Source organism: Dama dama, chromosome 11, assembly GCF_033118175.1.
Source record: "Dama dama isolate Ldn47 chromosome 11, ASM3311817v1, whole genome shotgun sequence".
Lineage (NCBI taxonomy): Eukaryota > Metazoa > Chordata > Mammalia > Artiodactyla > Cervidae > Dama > Dama dama.
Genome location: NC_083691.1, coordinates 90937625 through 90959317, shown reverse-complemented (window position 1 = coordinate 90959317; position 21693 = coordinate 90937625). Strand labels below are relative to the sequence as shown.

At 35.6% G+C, this 21693-nt stretch overlaps 1 protein-coding gene across 8 annotated transcripts in view; it reads left to right on the top strand.

Moving 5' to 3' along the window:
- EXOC6B (exocyst complex component 6B) overlaps positions 1-21693 on the top strand; it is a 662376-nt gene that overhangs the window by 266683 nt on the left and 374000 nt on the right. The window lies entirely within an intron of this gene.

Sequence of the window (21693 nt, the reverse complement as noted above, 5' to 3'; positions counted from 1 at the left end):
AATGTTGCCCCTAGGACTTAAGTTAAGAACCTGTGTCGTAGAGAGAGTGCTTCTTGAACTTAAATTTGCATAGAAATCAACTTGGAATCACATTTAAATGCAGATTCTGATTGTGTAGGTTGGGGGTGAATCTGAAAGTCTGCATATTTAACAAATTCTCAGGTAAGAACTGTGCTTCTGGTCCCTGGGCATACTTTGAGTTGCAGGCCTATAGTGGACCATGAGGAAGCATTTTTAGTACATAAAGCAAGCAAACTCATGAATGTTTACATGTCTTAATTGATTTTTCATTAATGTGTCCTAACATTTTTCAAGCAAAGAATACAGACTTAAATCAGTTCAGTTCAGTCCAGTTGCTCAGTCATGTCCAACTCTTTGAGACCCCATGGACTGGAGCACGACAGGCTTCCCTGTCCATCACCAACTCCTGGAGCTTACTCAAACTCATGTCCATTGAGTCGGTGATGCCATCCAACCATCTCATTCTCTGTAGTCCCCTTCTTCTCCCACCTTCAATATTACCCAGCATCAGGGTCTCTTCAAATGAGTCAGCTCTTCACATCAGGTGATCAAAGTATTGGAGTTTCAACTTCAACATCAGTCCTTCCAATGAACACTCAGGACTGATCTCCTTTAGGATGGACTGGTTGGATCTCCTTGCAGTGCAAGGAACTCTCAAGAGTCTTCTCCAACACCACAGTTCAAAAGCATCAATTCTTTGGCACTCAGCTTTCTTTGTAGTCCAACTCTCATATCCATACATGACTATTGGAAAAACCAAAGCATTCACCAGAGGGACTTTTGTTGGCAAAGTAATGTCTCTACTTTTTAATATGCTGTCTAGATTGGTCATAACTTTTTTTCCCAAGGACTGTCTTTTCATTTCATGGCTGCAGTCACCAACTGCAATGATTTTGGACCCTCAAAACATAAAGTCTCTCACTGTTTCCATTGTTTCCCCATCTATTCGCCTTGAAGTGATGGGACCAGATGCCATGATCTTAAGTTTTCTGAATGTTGAGCTTAAGCCAACTTGTTCACTCTCTTCTTTCACTTGCATCAAGAGGCTCTTTAGTTCTTCTTTGATTTCTGCCAAAAGTGTGGGGTCATCTGCATATCTGAGGTTATTGATATTTCTCCCAGCAATCTTGATTCCAGCTTGTGCTTCATCCAGCCCAGCGTTTCTCATGATGTACTCTGCACATAAGTTAAATAAGCAGGGTGACAATATACAGCCTTGACATACTTCTTTCCCAATTTGGAACCAATCTGTTGTTCCATGTCCAGTTCTAACTGTTGCTTCCTGACCTGCATACAGATTTCTCAGGAGGCAGGTCAGATGGTCTGGTATTCCCATCTCTTTCAGAATTTTCCACAGTTTGTGGTGATCCACACAGTCAAAGGCTTTGGTGTAATCAATAAAGCAGAAATAGGTGTTTTCCTGGAACTCTCTTGCTTTTTCGATAATCCAGCGGATATTGGCAATTTGATCTCTGGTTACTCTGCCATTTCTAAAACCAGCTTCAACATCTGGAACTTCACAGGTCAAGGGCTGTCGAAGCCTAGCTTGGAGAATTTTGAGCATTACTTTGCTAGCGTGTGAGATGAGTGCAATTGTGCTGTAGTTTGAGCATTCTTTGGCATTGCCTTTCTTTGGGATTGGAATGAAATCTGACCTTTTCCAGTCCCTTGGCCACTGCTGAGTTTTCCAAATTTGCTGGCATATTAAGTGTAGCACTTTCACAGAATCATTTTTTAGGATTTGAAAAAGCTGTTGAATAGAAAGTCATATTTTTTTTTTCTAAAATCTGTTGCTTCCCAGGTGGCACTATTGTTAGTAATTAGCCTCCAACTAATAAAAAAAAAAAAAAAAAATCAGTAAAAAAAAAAAAAAAAAAAAAAAGAACCTGCCTGCCAATGCAGGAGATGTGAGTTGCAGGTTCCATCCTTGGGTTGAGAAGATTCTCTGGAGGGGGGCATGGGAACCCACTCTAGTATTCTTGTCTGGAAAATTCCATGGACAGAGGATCCTGGTGGGCTACAATCCATGGGGTTGCAAAGAGTCAGACACAACTAAAGCGACTTAGCATGTACACATAATAAATTAGAGCATTATTTTTAATGAAATTTTATAATTCTGATTTAACATACTTCAGTTTAGGTGTTTTTTTTCAATATCTGAAGAATGTTTTGCCCTTTCCTGTGTTTTTAATGGAAATATACTTAATATATTTTTTGAGCCAAGTGACATTTGTACATTATTTACTATATCTTTTGTTTGATAATAATGGTAGACTATAGAATGAGATGGGTAAGGAAAACTGAACACGAGCAAAGTAGGTTTCCACATAGTAAGCAGATTGTATATTTTTAAACTGAAGTAAAGTTTGTGCCAGAGATGGGAAAAACTTAATAGCCTGGGGATGAAAAACTTAATAGCCTGAAGATGAAGTCACAGTAGTAAGTTGTCATCTTGGATGAAAAAAATGACTAAATGTTGAACTTACTGGCAAAATCAGTCTCTTGATTGCTAGTTGCAGGAAAACTATTCCCCTGTAAATTCTCTCCCTATTTGTATTTTATTTTTGTCTAAGCTAATGAAAGGGTCACCTTAATTAAGGTAAATTTTTTTATTTTAACTTGTTGTATATGTATAAAGTTGAACTATATAAATTGCTGGTATTTGCCCATTTTTTGACCAACAGTTTAATTAGTTTTCAGTGGAAATATGTATGAATTGTAGAATTAAAAATTATTTATATTTCAATTATACAGCTTTATAATTTGAGACCTGTAACATTACAAAGTGATCACTCCCCAGAGGGTCACATCTGTCACCATACTGTTGCCCGTTTGAATGCCTTGCAGCCATCCTCCAGGCCCCCTTCCCCTCTGTTAACTACTGGTCTGTTACCTGTAGCTATGTGTTTCTGTTTTATTTAGTTTTATATTCCACATATGAGTGAATTCATACATTATTTGTCTTTTTGTTTCTGATATTTCACTCAGCATAATACCCTCAGTTCCATCCATGTCATCCCAGTTGGCAAGATTTTATTGTTTTTATCTAGTTGATTAGTATCATTGTGGGTATATCTGTATCTTTATCTTTATTTGTACCTATATGCCAGAACTTTTTTATCCATTCTTCATCCATTAATGGACATTTTCCCTATCTTGGCTATTGTATATAATGCTCCAGTGAACGTAGGGGTACATATATCTTTTTGAATTAGGTTTTAATATTCTTTATATATATATGTATATATATATATATATATATATACACCCAGTAGTTACAATACCTGGATAATGTGGTAGTTCTATTCTTAAGTTTTTGAGGAATCTCTGTACTGTTTTTCATAATAGCTGCACCAATTTACAATCCCACTAACAGTATTTGAATGTTCCCTTTTCTCTATATCCTCTCCAGTACTTGTTATTTTTTAACTTTTTGATAAAGCCATTCTAACCGATGTAAGATGATGTTGTGGCTTTCGTTTGCATTTCTGTAGTAAATAGTGATGTTGAACATCTTTTTATGTGACCTTTGGCCACCTGTGTGTCTTTAGAAAATTGTATATTGAGTTTATTTTCCCATTTTTTAAATTGGACTGTTTATTTTTTGTTGTTGAGTTGCGAGTTCTAGATGTTTTAAATATTAACTCTTTATCAGATATATGATTTGCAAACATCTTCTTCCATCCAGTAGGTTGCTTTTTTGTTTTAATGATGATTTGCTTTGCTGTGCAAAAGCTTTTTAGTTTGATATAGTCCCATTTGTTTACTTTTGCTTTTGTTTCCCTTCCTTTTGGAGTTAGATCCAAAAATCATCACTAAGACAGAAGTCAAGGAGATTATCTCTTGTGTTTTTTTCCAGGAATTTTATGGTTTCGGGTCTTACAATTAAGTCTTTAAACTGTTTTATGCTAATTTTTGTGTGTACTTTAAGATAGTGGTTCAGTTTCATCACTTTGTCTGAAGCTGTCCAATTTTCCTAACACCACTTATTGAAGAGACAATCCTTTCTCCATTTATTATATATTCCTTGCTTCTTCATCATAAGTTAACTCTTTATTGACCAGGAGAGTTTTGCAGAAACTAATGCCTGTGGCCAGTGATTTGTTATATAAGTGAATATTGAAAAGTCTCTGGTCAATAATGTTTGGGTAACAAAAGATGTTTTAATATGTCTCTGTTCAGTAATGTGATAACTGTCCACATATGTGTACATTATTTTCTGGGCTCTTAATTATGTTTCATTGACCTGCGTGTCTGCTTTTGGGCCACTACCATTTTGTTTTGATTACTATAGCTTTGTAGTGTAGTTTGAAATCAAGATCATGGTATCTCTGGCTCTGTTGTTTTTCAAGATTGTTTTGGCTATTTGGGATCTTTTATGGTTCCATACAGACTTTAGAATTTTTTTTTCTAGTTCTGTGAAATGTTCCATGGCAATTTTGATAGGGATTCGTCTGCCTGCAATGTGGGAGACCTGGGTTTGATCCCTGGGTCGAGAAGATCCCCTGGAGAAGGAAATGGCAATCCACTCCAGTACCCTTGCCTGCAAAATCCCATGGATGGAGGAGCCTGGTAGGCTGCAGTCCATGGGATTGCAAAGAGTAGGACATGACTGAGCGACTTCACTTTTACTTTTCGTTGAATCTGTGGATTGTTTTGGATATTATGAACACTTTAACAGTGTTAATTAACTCTTCTGTTCCTTGAACATGGAATGTTTTTTTGCTTGCTTGAGTCTTCTTTAATTTTTTTATCAGTCTTAGACTTTTCAGTGTACAGGCCTTTTACCTCCTGGATATTTTATTTTTTTTGATGCAGTTGTAATGGATTGTTTTCTTAATTTCTTTTTCTGATATTTCAATAGTGTTGTACAAGAAATGCCATGGATTTCTGTATATTGATTTAATATCCTGGAACTTTGCTGAATTCTTTGATTAGTTCTGATTTTTTTTTTTTTTTTTGTGGGGTCTTTAGGTGTTTCTAAATATAGTATCATGTCATCTGCAAACCATGACAGTTTTACTTCTTTGTTTCTAATTTGGATGCTTTTATTTAATTTCCTTGCCTAATTCAAAGCTAGGACTTTGAATACTTTTTTGAATAAGAATGGTGAGAGTGGACATCCTTGTTTTATTTCTGATCTTAGAAGAATAGCATTAAGCTTTTAACTGTTGGCTATGGTGTTAGCTATGGGTCTGTCATATATGGCCTTTAGTATGTTGAAGTATATTCCCTCTATCCTTGGACAGAGGAGACTGGCAGGGTATGATCCCTAGGGTCACAAAGAGTCATACGTGACTGAAGCTACTTAGCAAACAGGCATATTCCCTCTACACCCACTTTATTGAGAGTTTTTATGGTAAATGTATCTTGAATTTTATTAAAAGCTTTTTCTGCATTGAGATGATCATATTTTTACCCTTAATTTTGTTAGTGTGATGTATCACATGGATTTTAGATGTAGAACCATCCTTGATCCCTGGAGTAAATCTCACTTGATTGTGGTGTATAATCCTTTTAATGTATTGTCAAATTCAGTTTGCTAATATGTTGTTGAAGATTTTTACCTCTATGTTCATCAGGGATATTGGCCTGTATACAGGTTTTCTTTTTGATGTTGTCCTTGTCTGGTTTTGGTGTCAGGGTAATGATGGCATCATAAAAAGTGTTTGGAAGCTTTCCTTCCTGTTTATTTATTTATTTATTAGGAAGAGTTTGAGAAACATGCGTGTATGCTAAGTCACTTCAGTTGTGTCTGACTCTTTGTAGCCCTGTGGACTATAGCCTGCTGGGGTCTCTATCCACTGGATTCTCCAGGCAAGAATACTGGAGTGGGTTGCCATGCTGTCCTCCAGAGGATCTTCCTGACTCAAGGATTGAACCCTTGTCTCTTATGTCTGGTGCATTGGCAGGCAGTTCTTTACCACTAGCGCCACTTGGGAAGCCCAAGTTTGAGAAGGACAGGTATTAAGTCTTTTTCGAATATTTAGGTTGATTCACCAGTGAAGCCATCTGGTGTAGGCCTTTTGTTTATTGGGAGGTTTTAGGTTAGTATTCAATCTCTTTGCTAGTAATCCGTCTATTCAGCTTTTCTGTTTCCTCACTATTCCATCTTGGTAGACTATATGTTTTATCTGTTTCTTCTAGGTTGTCCAGTTTGTTGGCATATTATTGTTCATAGTATTCTCTTACCATTCTTTGTATTTTTGTGGTGTCAGTTATAATTTCTCTTGATTCCTGATGTTATTTGACTCCTCTTGCTTTTTTTCTTGCTTTGTCTAAAGGATTGTGAATTTTATCTTTCTTGTTAAAGAACCAACTCTTAGTTTCATTGATCTTTTCTATTGTCCTTTTGCCTTTATGTACTGTTCATGGGGTTCTCAGGGCAAGGATACTGAAGTGGTTTACCATTCCCTTTTCCAGTGGATCATGTTATTTCCGAGAATGAGATAGTTGGATGGTCAGCATCACTGACTCAGTGGGACATGAGTTTGAGCAAACTCCAGGAGATAGTAAAGGACAGGGAAGCCTGGTGTGATGCAGCTTATGGGGTCTCAAGGAGTCCAACATGACTTAGTGACTGAACAACTGTCTTTTTAATTTCCATTTCATTTATTTTTGCACTGATCTTATTATTTTCTTCTATCTACTTTGGACTTTGATTCATTCTTCTTTTTCTAGTTCCTTAGAATTAAAATTAAATTTCTATTATTTCTTGAAGTAGTCCTGTACTGCTGTTGACTTCCCTCTTAGAACTACATTTGCTGCATCTCAAAGACTTTAGTATGTAATATTTCTGTTTCTCCTTGTCTCTATGTATTTTTTTTTTATTTTACTTTTGATTTCTTCAATGACCCACTGGTTGTTTGGTAGCATATTGTTTAATTCCCACATTTTTATTGTTTTTTGGTTCAGTTTTCTTCTTGTAATTGATTTCTGTTTTCATAGCATTGTGACTGTGAAAGATACTTAATAAGATCTCAATCTTCTTAAATTTATTCATTTAATTTATTTTTTAATTGGAGGAAAATTGCTTTAAAATATTGTGTTAATTTCTGCCATATAACAGCACAAATCAGTCATAATTATATATATATTGGGTACATTCCACAATTCTGCATTTTTACTACCCCCACCACATTTTATGCTTTGATGTCACATTTTGCATCTTTTTATTTATGTTCCCTTAGAAAATTTTTGTATTTTTAGCTAATTTTACTTCTTTTGTCTCTTAAGCTTTATGGTATCTTTATAAGTGCTTGATTGGCTACCTTCTCTTTTTAAATTTTTAATTAATTTATTTTAATTGGAGGATAATTGCTTTACAGTGTTGTGATGGTTTTTGCCATACATCAGTAGGAATTGGCCACAGGTATACATTTGTCCCCTACATCCTGAAAATCCCTCTGACCTCCCTCTCTACCTTATCCCTCTGGGTTGTCCCAGACCACTGGCTTTGGCTACCCTGCTTCATGTATCAATCTTGCACTGGCCATATATTTTACATATTGTAATGTCCATGTTTTAATACTATTCTCTCAAGTCATCCCATTCTCCCCTTCTTCCACTGAGTCCAAAAGAGTGTTCTTTACATCTCTGTCTCCTTTGCTGTCCTGCATGTAGGATCGTTGGTACTGTTTTCCTAAATTCCATATATATGTGTAAATATCAGTATTTGTCTTTCTCTTTCTGACTTGCTTCACTCTGTATATTAAGCTCCAGGTTCATCCACTTCATTAGAACTGTCTCAAATGCATTCCTTTTAAGAGCTGAGTAATATTCCATTGTGTGTATGCACCACCACTTCCTTGTCCATTCATCTACTGATGGACATCTAGGTTGCTTCCGTGTCCTGGCTACTGTAAATAGTGCTGCAGTGAACCTTAGGGTACATGTGTCTCTTTCAGTTCTGGTTCCCTCAAGATGTATCTTGCTTACGTTTTCCCATGAGATTTTTACTTTCGTGTGTTTTCTTCTTATCGGTTAGTGTTGCTTTTTGTTTTCAACTTAGGGAATTCCCTGTAACATTTCTTGTAAGTCCACTTTAGTGGTGATAAACTTCTTTGCTGTGCTGGGCTTAGTCGCTCAGTTGTGTCCGACTCTTTGTGACCCCCATGGACTGTAGCCCTCCAGGCTCCTCTGCCCATGGGGATTCTCCAGGCAAGAATCCTGGAGTGGGTAGCCATGCCCTCCTCTAAGGGATCTTCCCAACCCAGGGATCAAACCCAGGTCTCCTGTATTGCAGGCAGATTCTTTACAGTCTGAGCCACCAAGGAAGCTAACTTCTTGAGCTTTTGCTTATTTGGAAAACCTTTACCTCATCTTTAATTTTGAATGACAGACTTGCCAATGAGAGAAATATTGGTTGGAAAATTTTTCCTTTTAGCAGTTTGAATATGCCATGCCACTCACTTATGGCCTGTAGAGTTTCTTCTGAGAAATCTGCTGGAAGCTTTATAAAGTTTTTTTTTTTTTGTATATAATATGTTTTTTTTTCTCTTATTGCTATTAGGGTTCTCTCTTAGTCCTTACTCTTACCATTTTAATTATAATGTGTCTTGGTATGGTTCTCCTTGGTGTCATCTTTCTTGGAAGTCTCTTGACTTCGTAGCCTTGGATGTCTGTTTCCTTCCCCAGCCTGGGCAAGTTTTTCAGCCATGATTTTTTCAAATAAGTTTTCTGACCCTTTCTCTTGTCTTTCCCTTCTGAAACTTCTATAATGTGAAGATAATTCCACTTGATGTTGTCTCAGAGATCAATTGAGGTATATTCACTTTTTAAAATTCTTTTTTCATTTTGCTGTTTTCTCTAGGTGATATCCATGTTTTTCTTCCAGTTCATTGATTCTTTCTTATATTTCAATCCAATCTGCTGTTGAATCCCTGAAGTGTATTTTTTTCAGTGAGCTATAACTGTTGTTTAGTACTTTCTTATATTTTCTATCTTTTTGTTGAGGATTTCACTGTATTCATTCATTCTACTCCTGAGTTTGGTGAATATCTTTATGACTGTTACTTTAAACTCTTTATCAGGTTGGTTGCTTATCTCTGTCTCATCAAGGTCTTTTTTGGGGCATTTGTCTCGTTATTTGATTTTGAAATATGTTCCTTTGTCTCTTCATTTAGCCCGACTCTGTTTGTCTAAATGTGTGAGGTGAAACAGCTGTCTCTCTCAGTCTTAAAGGAGTGTTCTTTATAAGATATGGTCTGTGTGGCCTGGAAGCGCGGTCTTCCCTGGCCACCAGAACCAGGTGCTCACAGGCTGTCCCTCGTGTGGACTGTGCGTGCCCTCCAGTTGTGATGGGACCTTCTCTGCTTCATGGGGAGGGTGGAGTGTGGTGCACTTGTCCGGCCTGGTTTTGATGTTAGAAATCTGTTTTGAATCTTTCTATCTTACTGTGGTATATTCAGATGTTATTGCTTATTTCTAAATGTCTAGACAGAACTTTAAAAATCTTTAGAAGTAGTGAATAGTTTAGTTTGAGAATGTATTAGAGTCATCAGAAATATTATTTTTGAAATATTGGAAGATAGAGAGCAGAGAACCATTTGCGATGATGTATTATTTGTGAAAAAGTGGCTAGTAATACCTACAGAGAGTAGGGTTGTTGTGAGGATTGACTGAAGTAATTTATATGATGTTTTGTCATCGTGCTTGGCACTTACAGTGCTACAGTATATAATAGTTAACATTGTGGCATTCTGACTGTGCTTTTTTTGCAATAAAGGTGAAATATATCTTGGTATATTTTTTGATGATGTACCAAAAAATGGTGATGATACCATCTACCGTAAACAAACAAACAAACAAAAATCTATTGAGATAAAGCAATATTGAGTAAGACATAGTTTGAAGAAGCAGGGCCTATGATTTCTGCTTTGTTCTAAGGTTACTTAGAGCTTCTGCATTCTTAGAAGGCTTCATTGGTGCCACATTTCTGGCACATCTCATATTCTAGTTTGTTTGTTACTTCTCTTAATTTGTTTACATACTGTTAGTGAGCAGTGGTCACTGTTACCCACACAACTCTTAATATAGTGTGGATCAAATAAATGTTTTTGACCAAATGATCCATGTCAGGTTTAACTCTTAAGAGTTGGTGAGTTGGTGGGTGTCTTTTTTGTAACATGTGTTTAACAAGATGCAAGTGCTAATTTATATACAAGTGTTGTATAGTTAATGTAAAGTCTTCTGAGATGTCTTTCTGATTATCATACTTTACTAATTTTGAGGTAACAAGTTGTGTTTGTTTTCTAGAGCTGCCATACCAGAATTCCACAGGTTGCATGGTTTAAACAACAGAAATTTATTTTCTCACAGTTCTGGAGGGTGAAACTCTGAAGATCAAAGTGCCAGCAGGGTTGGTTTATCCTCAGGCCTCTCTTCTTGGCTTGCAGATGGACAGCTTCTTGCTATGTCCTCACATAGCTTTTTCTCTGCTTGCATGCCTCTGGTGTGTCTTCCTCTTCTTATAAGGACATTGTACTGTTATATTAGGGATCCAGCTTTATGACTTTATTTAACTTTAGTTAATTGCCTCCTTAAATGTACTACTTTCAAATGCAGTCACTTTGTGGATTTGGGCTTTAACATATGAATTTTGAGGAGACACAGTTCAGTCCATGACAAGGTGATTGTGAAAAACACAAGATTTGTATTTAGAAAGTCTAAGTTCTGTCAGCTTTTGTGCTATTGGAGGAAGTCCTATAATTTCTCTACGCATCTCTTTTCTCACCTATAAAGTAGTGACAATAATTAATTAATGTTAAAATGCTTATGTGAAATTGTGGTTATTATGATATTTGATCCAAATTTCAAACTGTTTATTTCAGAATTTTCTTTTGACAAGAAGGTAACAAAATGAGTGTTATTTCTCAGTAAGTTAAAGTGTAATAAAGGATGCTATTAATACCTTTATAGTTTAGATTAGAGGTTGCATTTGGGCAACCCATGGGCCAGAAACAGCTTTCAGAATGGTTGTTGGCTTATACAGTGCTTAAAAATTTTAGAGTTAGTTTTCAACTTTTAAAAGTTAGTTGAATTCACACAAAAAATCTGTATTTCCAACCTAGTCTCTTTCTAAGCACTGAGCTGCAAGGTTGCACAGAGGATATGGTTTTTCCACTAATCCACAATCCCTGTTGTATCTGCACATTGGATATTACTGTTTATCATCTTATTTGTGCAGGTGCTGAGGGAAATGTATTATTACTTTTAACAAGTGTGTATTAAAAATAGGAGGATGGAATATATACTGTCAGGACCACATGTTTGGGAAAAAATAATGACAATATAGTTAATTGTAAAAATGAGTAGTAGTCCAGTATATCTGTTGAGAGAATACACTTTAATGTGCTGGCCTGCTTTGCTGATTCCCTGTATCCACTGACCCCTGCTGGCTTTGCGCTTTCCATTTCTGTTCTTGAAGAAAACTGGTCTGTTTTCAGGATAAATGTGGTCAAATGAAAAGTAAGTACCTATGTTTATAAACAAGTGGCAATAAAGACAGTTGACAAAGTTGAATGAAAGCAGTGTGACATGCTTTAGGTATTCTATTTTGCTTTTCTCATTCCTAGTGTTTGATCTTTTACGTCTATCCATTGGCAGAAATTTATTATGGCTCACATTGATTTAGGATGTTAAAATTTTTTTCATTTTCTGATAGTATAAAAGTTTTGTCTTGAAATTATTTGCCTTAATTATAAAGGTCTACCTATCTTTGCAGGTCTTCTAGAATATCTACTTTATGTACTCGTTGCTTTATCAGCCACCACTTTAACTATGTGCTAACTTGCTATTAAGCCGGAATAGGGAATATACTTTCCCCCATTCCGTCTCTATAATACCAAATTCTACTTTTCCATGAGGACTAGTTGAATCTTACCTCTTCTGTACTTATTTATCTTTTACTTATTTATAAGAATTTTTAATTAACTATGTTACATGTCAATTAAAGTATAATTGATGTACAGTGTGATATATTGAATACACACACACACACACACACACACACACACACACACACACACAGACTCTTCACTTACTATTCCGTTATTAAATTTGGAGCTTTTTCTCTCAGAAAACTGATTTTGAAAGTCAATTTTATTTTTCATTCTTCCCCACTGTCCCTGTTAAATTTGTCATTTGGAAGAAAGTGTTATATTTTATCCATCGTATTTGAACTCTCAGTATATTGACTTGTTTTCTGAGAATGACATCCTTCCACATTATCACAATAAAATAATCACACTCAGGAATTTAATATATAACTTATATACAAATTTTCCCAGTTGTTCCAATAATGTCCTTTATAGCAGTTTTTTCTTTCACTTTTTTTCCTGCAATCACATGTAGACATGTATCACACATTGCATTTAATTTTTATGTATATTTATTCTCCTTTAATGTTCTTGTGTTTAGGTACATACACCCCCATGATTAGCTTCAGATTAATCATTTTTGGTAAGAATATTACAAAAGAAGTGTTATGTTCTTTTCAGTGCATCATATTAGGAAGTACACAGTTGATTAAGGTGGTGTCTACCAGATTTCTTCACTGTTTTTCACCTGTTGGTTTTAAAATTGATTGATGATTCTTTCCTGAATCATGTATTGCTATGGTGATTATAAAATAGTGATTTTTCTATCTTACCATTTGATTCACATTGATTGGTTGGCATTCTTCTAAAAGAAGAAATTTACTTTTCTTCCTTTCCTTTTTTTTTTAAATTGTCTCAGTGTTGGCACTTATATATTTTTTTAATATACAGCAGGTTATAGTCCATTCTTGTCTTTCATTTTGATTCTCCATTTGTTCCAAATTTGTCCTCTGATGTGTCTTTGTCAATTCTGAGCATTTCATTTGTTTTCTTGCACAGGATTGGTTCACTCCAGGTTTTGCCCCAGTCCCAGCACTAGCTATTTTGTCAAAGAGTTTTTGTTCCTTTTACTGGAGGACGTTATTTAGAAACCATGATATAGGCATTGGGTATGCTCCTTTTGTGGACAGAATTAAGAAATATATGTACTACACTGACAGAGATATTTTTATAAATTGTAAGTTAAATCTGATGCTTTTAATTTAAACCTGATATCATAGTTCTTCCTGTTCGGTTGCATATGTGTGTGTCTGAGAATTCTGGTTCCCAGAGTATTAAAATATTTAGTCATTTGCCTAATCATAATGCCCAAAATAGTTTCAGAATTTCTATGCATATATCACTAAAAGCAGTAAACTTACTAAGTTCAAGATTTCTTTGCTGTTCTTTTTATTTTAAATGCAGTGGAGCTATATTGTTCAAAGTGTTTTGTTCAGATGTTTCTTGGCTATTTTAGTTTCTCATGTGTGCTTATTATCCAATTTATATGTTCTTAGACTCATTTGTTTCTTCTTGTGTGATTTTTGGATGTTCCCTATCCTTATGAATTTAATTTTTTGACTATATAAAATATGAACATGATTCAAAAGGCAGAGTTATATAAGACAGTATGTTCACTGAATTCCCACTCTTCCCTTTGTCTCTCTCTCTTGATCTTACCCCCACTTTGTAAGTAATCAATATTGTGAGTCTGTGTTTGTAGCATGTGTACATACTTTTTCTCATACCTTATATAACATTAATAGCATAATGCATATATATATTTTGTACTTTGTTTTTTCATTTGAAAATATATCCTGAAAATAATAATTTTTATATCAGTTCCTGGAAATCATTCTCATTCTATTTTTACTACTAAATTGTATTCCATTTTTGAATGTACCATAGTTTATTCAGCTAATCTTCTGTATGTAGGAATTTAATGATTTCCAATCTTTTCCTGTAAAAGTCTAGTGTTTCTGTAATAGAGCTATTTTAATTAGCTCAACAAAATACTAACAATACCAGGTACTGGCAGGGTGCAGAACAGCTGTGCATTTGCTGTGAAAATGCAAAATGGTTCAGTCAGTTTGGAAAAGAGTCTGTTAGTGAATTTATAAAGTTGAACATATTCTTATCATATAACCCAGCAGTCTCACTCCTAGGAATTTACCCATTATGTTTACACAGTAACATCTACCTGAATTTTTATAGCAACTTTATTCATACATTGCAGAAAGTAGAAGCAACCCAAGTGTCCTTCAGTGAGTGAAGAGATAAATGAACCATGGTATATCCATAATTAGAGTGTCACTTTGAGGTAAAAAGAAGTAAACTATAGATATATAAAACAACAAAAAATGAATCTCAAATGCATTATGCTGAATGAAAGAAGCCAGATTCAAAAGTTACATACGGTATGAGTCTCTTCATATGACATTCTTGAAAAGGCAAAACTCTAGGGACAGGAAATGGATCAGTGTTTGGCAGGGGCTGAACATTATGGAATAATTTGACTACAGAGAGGCATGAGGGAAATTTTGGGGGTGGTGGAACCTTCTTTTAAAATCTAGATTGTGACAGTGATTATAGGACTAGATGGATTTTTTTAGAACATAAAGTTGTTCTAGAAATTTGTCACTAGAAAGGATGAATTTTCCTGTATGCAAAATACCTTAAAACTTAAAAAAAAAAGTTTTATAGTAAACCCCAAAACCTGGGAATTGTTTTATATATAGTTGGAGATGTTTCTTCAGGGTAGATTTCTAGATTGCTGATTCAAGGGATAAATGCATGTGTAGTCTTGTTGAATAATGTAAAATTCTGCTCCTCAGAGGTTGAACCATTTTCTACACCTTCCCACTTCCAGCATGTATGAGATGCTTATTTTCTTACAGCTTCTTTCAGGGAGAATTTTGTTGAGTTTTTTATTTTTTGCCAGTTGCATAAATGAAAAATAGTATCTCTGTATAGTTTTAATTTGCATTCCTATTACTGTGGGTGAAATGTGGTATCTGAGAAGTTTGAGAGGCATTTGTATTTTTCCCCCAATAAGCTATCTGTTTGTTTTTTTACCCATTTTTTTCTGATTTTGTTTTCTTTTCCCTTCAATTTTTATGATTTGCTTACGTATTAGGGATATTAGTTCTTTACCTATCATAAAATTTTCTTCTATCTACTTTTGATCAGCTTAACATTTCCTCCTCTTAGAACTTTTATATTTAATACCACATTCATGCTAAATTTCCTTTTTGCCTGATAGTTTAGAGTTTCTTAGCATACAGTCTCTCTCTCTCTTCAGTCACTAAGTCGCATCCAACTCTTGCGACCCCATTGACTGTAGCCTGCCAGGCTCCTCTGTCCATGGGATTCTCCAGGCAAGAATACTGGAGTGGGTTGCCCTTTCCTTCTCCAGGGGATCTTCCCAATCCAGGAATCGAACCCGGGTCTCCTACACTGCAGGCAGATTCTTTACCGACTGAGCTATGAGGGAAGTCCTAGCATACAGTAGACCGTTGTTAAATAAAGATCAGTTGAATTTTTATTTCCTAAGTGTTATGGTTCAAGCAGAGAATTCTTAAAGGACTCTCATTTGATTTGGTTGCAAGGTTTTTTGTAATGCCTCAATAAGGAGGAATGCTGTTATCTTTCCCGACTTTCTTCTGTTTAGTGCAAACACTTGAATAAATTAAGTGGTAATCTACTTAGGGATTTTGTAGGAAGAAGTTGAATAATTTGTGAGATGCTCAATAGAAAAATACTGTACTTTTAGGGTTGGGCTTTTTGGTCAGGGTATTCTTGTGTGTTCAAAGGCGTAGAAAGTTTTTTATACTTTTACTCACTCTAGTCACTTGCAATCCTATCTTCTAGTTTGTTGGTATGTCTGTGGTGTTAATCCAGCTCTATTAGAGCTTATGTCCAAATGAATTCTACCCTTGTTTCCTCTGAAATTTGTAAGTCAAGTAGTTCAGAAATGCACACTGGTAAAAAATGTTTGCCAGATACTTGGCTTCTGGACATAATATAGGCAGTCACAATTGATCTTCTGAATTCAAAGGCAGTGCCCCTTTAGCTAATCATTTGTTGTTTTCTCTCTTGAGAAAAATACCTGGTACATTTTAATTACTTGAGATCCAAGTAATTTTCAGAAATAGGTACCAAGTCCCTACATTCATTTATCAATACCAAGAAACCAAAGTACCAAAATTCTGTTTTATTTTCAGTGGTAATCAATGACATTGAACTGTACATTTTTAAATGGTTAAAATGTGAATTTTGTAACATGTATGTTTTCCAATAAAAATATAAAAATTAAGAAGAAAAAGAGAGGAAAAAAATTATTTTCAAGATCAAGAATGACCCAAATAATTAGTGAGAAGCATATCTAAATTGTTTACAAACTTCTGCCATACTCTTTTTGGAAGATCCACCTGCTTTGAAAGAGTTCATGAGAGAAAAATAAATGGAGTGTGTGTATATGTGTGTGTGTATCTCCTGGGCTGACCTAGAGGGGAAGCAGGTAGATTTATCAGACTGTTACTTACAGATACTCTTTCCCCCACCTCCGTTCACTAGTGAGCCTTTAAAATTGTGGAGAGAACTAAGTTCTAACTCCTTTTTTTTTGTTTTTGTTTTTGGTTTTTTTTGAGGGAGGAAGGTTGTGTTATAAAAATATTAAATGAATATATCTGATAAAGCTTGAGTGTCATTATTTTAAAATAAAAATCTCCTTTAAAAAACTAAATCATTTTCCTTATCATTTATGAGACTAACTTATCCACTAACCTTTCCATTTCCAGAGATTTCCTTTGACTTGAACTAAGATATACTAGAAAGAAGAAAAACATATCATAAAATCAGATTCTGATGTTTTACAAGAATTTCCATGAGAAATACTCTTTCTTTTCTTCTTGATATCTAATATTCCCATTTCTCCCCTGAATCTTTATAGCTTATCTAATGTATGTTGTGTACAGAGGTTCATAGACTATTTTTTTCTAGGTGCTTTTCATTAATCCTATTTATAAATTAGCTTTTTTTATTGTGCAATATCCTCTGTCTCCAGACTCTTTTTGCCATCTATGTAGTGGCATCATGTGACAGCTAGTGTATTGATGGATATACTGGTATTTAACAACAAATAGTCTGTACACAATAATTAGGAATAATTGCTTTGACTAAAGCTGTTAATTTTTATCATGGGTATATAAGATTGAAACAGTCAAACTAACCTTATATATTGGTATCTAATGGCATATGATCTCTGGTGGGTATGTGAATTTATAATTGTTGAATGTAGTTGTTGCCTTGATGATCTCTCTCTGTGGATGTTGTAGGCCAGTCATCCATAGATTATTTTAACAGCTTATTATTATCTGTTAATTTAAAATATGTCCAAGTTTTCTTAATTTCCTGGGCTTCCCAAGTGATGCTAGTGGTAAAGAACCCGCCTGCCAATGTAGGAGAATTTAGAGATGTAGGCTTGATCCCTGGGTTGGTAAGATCCCCTGGAGAAGGGAATGGCAACCCACTCCAGGATTCTTGCCTGCAGAATACCATGGACAGAAGAGCCTGGAGGGCTGTGGTCCATAGGATTGAATAGAGTTGGATATGATTGAAGCAACTTAGCACTAGCACTCTCTTAATTTATATAATTTTATATTGTGTTCTGCTTACCTGCCACCTTGCCTGTCTCCTGAGAAACCTGTATGCAGGTCAAGAAGCAACAGTTAGAACCAGACATGGAACAATGGACTGGTTCAAAATTGGGAAAGAAATACATCAAGGCTGTGTATTGTCACCCTGCTTATTTAATTTATATGCAGAGTACATCGTGTGAAATGCTGGGCTGGATGAAGGAAAGCTAAAATCAAGATTGGCGGGAGAAATATCAGTAACTTCAGATATGCAGATAACACCACCCTTATAGCAGAAAGTGAAGAGGAACTAAAGAACCTCATGATGAAAGTGAAAGAGGAGAGTGAAAAAGCTGGCTTTTCAACATTTTTTCAACATTCAGTAAATGAAGATCATGGCATCTGGTCCCTTCATTTCATGACAGATAGATGGAGAAACAATGGAAACAGTAACGGACTTTATTTTCTTGGGCTCCAAAATTACTGCAGATGGTACTGCAGCCATGAAATTAAATGATGCTTGCTCCTTGAAAGAAAAGCTATGACAAACCTAGAAAGCTCATTAAAAAGTAGAGCCATTACATTGCCAATTAAAGGTCTGTCAAGTCAAAGCTATGGCTTTTCCAGTAGTCATGTATGGATGTGAGAGTTGAACCATAAAGAAGGCTGAGCGTGAAGAATTGATGCTTTTAAACTGTGGTGTTGGAGAAGACTCTTGAGAGTCCCTAGGGCTTCAGGGAGATCAAACCAGTCAATCCTAAAGAAAATCAGTCCTGAATATTCAGGGAAGGACTGATGCTGAAGCTGAAGCTCCAATACTTAGGCCATCTGATGCGAAGAGCTGACTCATGAAAGACTCTGTTGCTGGGAAAGATTGGAGGCAGGAGGAGAAAGGGACGACAGAGGATGAGATGGTTGGATGTCATCACACACTGAATGAACATGAGTTTGAGCAAGGTCCAGGAGATGGTGGACAGGGAAACCTGGTGTGCCGCAGTCCATGGGGTTGCAAAGTGTCGGACATGACTGAGTGACTGAGCAACAAATGATGTGCTCTCGGGCATAATGTGCTTGTGTGTGTGTGTAAAGTCAATTCAGGCGTGTCTGACTCCTTGTGACCCCATGAACTGTAGCCCACCAGGCTCCTCTGTCCATGGGATTCTCTAGGCAAGAATACTGGAGTGGATTACCGTGCCCTCCTCCAGGGGATCTTCCTGACCCAGGGATTGAACCCATGTCTTTTATGCCTCTTTCATTGGCAAGTGGGTCCTTTACCACTAGCACCACTTGGGAAGCCTGGATTTCTCAGTCACATTATCTAAAATTTTACATACTATATGCTCCTCCCTGACAATAAAGAGGTTTGAAGGGACTCTCTTCAGAAACTGTATAGGGAATTAGGCAGCTGCTGTCCTTGGTGATGAAATTATTTCATGTGAATTCTTAAGGAAAACAACTAGTTAAAAAAGTGGGATAATCTTAAGTGTATTGTTTGTGACAACTGTTGGTATGAAGATAGATCTGTTTGAACTAGAAAAATACAGACTGCAGTATCTTAATGTCTTGAGTTCCTGACTGCCATGCAGAGGAAATGTTTAACTATTTTAATCATGTTTCTGTATCTCAGAAAGAAAGCCCTTATGAAAGGAAATGACAGCGTCCTACCACAAAGTTATCTCTTATCAGTTATAGTCGTAGTCGATAATGATTTGTCAAACTTGGACATGTGTAAAATGCAAGGGCTGTGTTGTTTACTTTGGAAAGGAAAAATTAGATGAAGCTGATAAAGACGGAGTCATGGCTTTTGTTAGGAGACAGAAACCATTAAAGGCAGTCATTGTTAGCTTAGGAAAGTGTCCTTGGACCCCTCCCTCTGTCCCAGCTGAAACCTAAACCTGCTTGAATCATTCTTTGCAACTTGAGGGGAGGAAGGGACCACTGAGGAGAAGAAGAATGAAGACAGCTCTGACAGAGATTTAGCATTTTAAATGGGGAGCAAAACTTGGGCCTTGAAGCAGACTGTTTATTTGAGTCAGGAAACACTGCCTTTTGTTCTGGTACTCACTCCCATTTATTTAGGTTTTTTGAAAGTTCATTTCTTGTCCTTCCAAACGTGTAGCATTCCTTCACGTACAGTGTATGTTGCTCTCCTCCTTTCACCTTTCTGTGGATGTGATTCTTTTTCATTAGTGGAAGCAGAGAAAACACATTTAGCTCAAAGCAACATGAGTCAGTGCATGCTTTACATACCTTTCTTCTCACAGCACTCTTCTGGTTTCCTCACAGTGTTCCTAGTGTTCCTCACAGAAGGGAGCGTGGAGGAAAAATGATTTCTAAATAGTAGACTATTTGGAGGGTGGAAGTAAAGTTTGTGAACTTAAGCTCCATTCTGCTCCTTTTTATCTTGATTTCTGTGTACCACCTTCAAGGCAGGAAAGCATGTCCTTAGGAGGACTTAACTGGATTATGATTTCAGAGGCTCAAAAATAGCATTGTCCTCTACGTCAGAGTACTTAAAACAGTTAGAAGCTGAATATGATGATGTCAGGACAGCCTTACAGAGAATAGATTTGGTTGTAAATATTTGGAGGAAATATTTTGTTTTGCTTAATACTTGCTTTTCAGTGTTTCCTTGGAGATGACAGGAAAGGCCTTTGTCTCTTCTCTAATTATGTCTAATTTTGAGTTGGTCCAGAAAAACCAGCCTTCTCATGCCATTAGTAAAGGGCCCCATTAGGTTATTTGTCACAGATTTCTAGGGAAATTGTCCCCTAAGGTGGGATGTTCATTCTTTAAGGATGGGTCTGACATGTGAAAGGGCTAAGACTCTGAGCAATGGCTAGAAGCAGGTTCCTTTTGAATGAAACTATGGCTTTGAGTTCAAAGCAAAACAAAACAAACTCTATGAAGAACATAGAAACAAAGTTGTGATGAAATTTGTTGTTTAAAATTATTCTTAATATTTTTAAAGGATATATTTCTAAAAATAACTTTATAATCATTAATTCTAAATAAAAGGAAAAAGTTTAATTTTCCATATGGATCAAAGTAATTCTTTTTATGCATTTCTTTTCTTGTCTTTTTCATGTACACGTGTAATTTCTAGGTAATTTGAATACTATTGTAAATATAATTTTATGGGAATTTTCTCTGTTTCTTCATTTGAAATTGTTTTTCACTTAGCTACTGTTTTCACTGGTAAGCTCTGATTTTCTGGAAAAATAAATTTCCTTGAAATCAAAGAGGAGCGACTGTAACAAGGGGCTTTAATGTTGTAGTCATTTCACAGAAGAGTGTCTGTAATGATCACCTGTTGCCCCTTGTGTTAAGATGAAAATGAATGTCCATTTGTATTCTTAAAGTTAGAATTTTTACATGCTTTTTAGTCATACTTTTCTTTACCTATATGGTGCTATTAAATGTTTTTCTTAGTAATTTGGCAGTGCTCACTAACTCTTCTAGTTTTTTTTTTTTTTTAAGTAAAACTATGCTTTAGTCATGGTGTAGGATCTTGAGCACTTATCAGTCTTTGGAGTCACAAAAAAGTTTGTGTGGAGTGCTTATAGATATATACTATATTGAGTGAGATTCCCAAACATAGAGATTTAATTTCTGATCTCATGCATGCAAAGCAAATAAACAGAATAGCCAATAAATTTGAACCAATATATAGAGACGTGTGATGGTTTTGAAGGGAAAAGAAAATGGATATTGTACTATTGAGTTGCAGAATGAATAGGTTTCATTAGAAAAAGCATCTTGATGAAGAATCAGTTCGCCCAAAGAAGATATGAGGTTTACTTTTATGAAGTAAAGGAAACTGACCTTATAATCATGAATCAGCCCAAACCAATTTAGATGTGCCTGCTACTCGTATTCAGATGAATAATACAGTTACTCGTGCTGTACTAAAAACTTTAGTCTTAACACATGTAAATCCATGGCTGATTCATGTCAATGTAGGGCAAAAACCACTACAATATTTTAAAGTAATTAGCTTCCAACTAATAAAAATAAATGAAAAAAAATAACTTTAGTCTTTGTCTTTCTTTAGTCTTTAGTTATATTTTAGTCTTTATTTTGACTGCTATATTTCTTCATGTAATTTTGTCTTTTCTTTTTTGTTCTGTTTTGCTTAATACTTGCTTTTCAGTGTTTCCTTTTATTCTTATTAAATT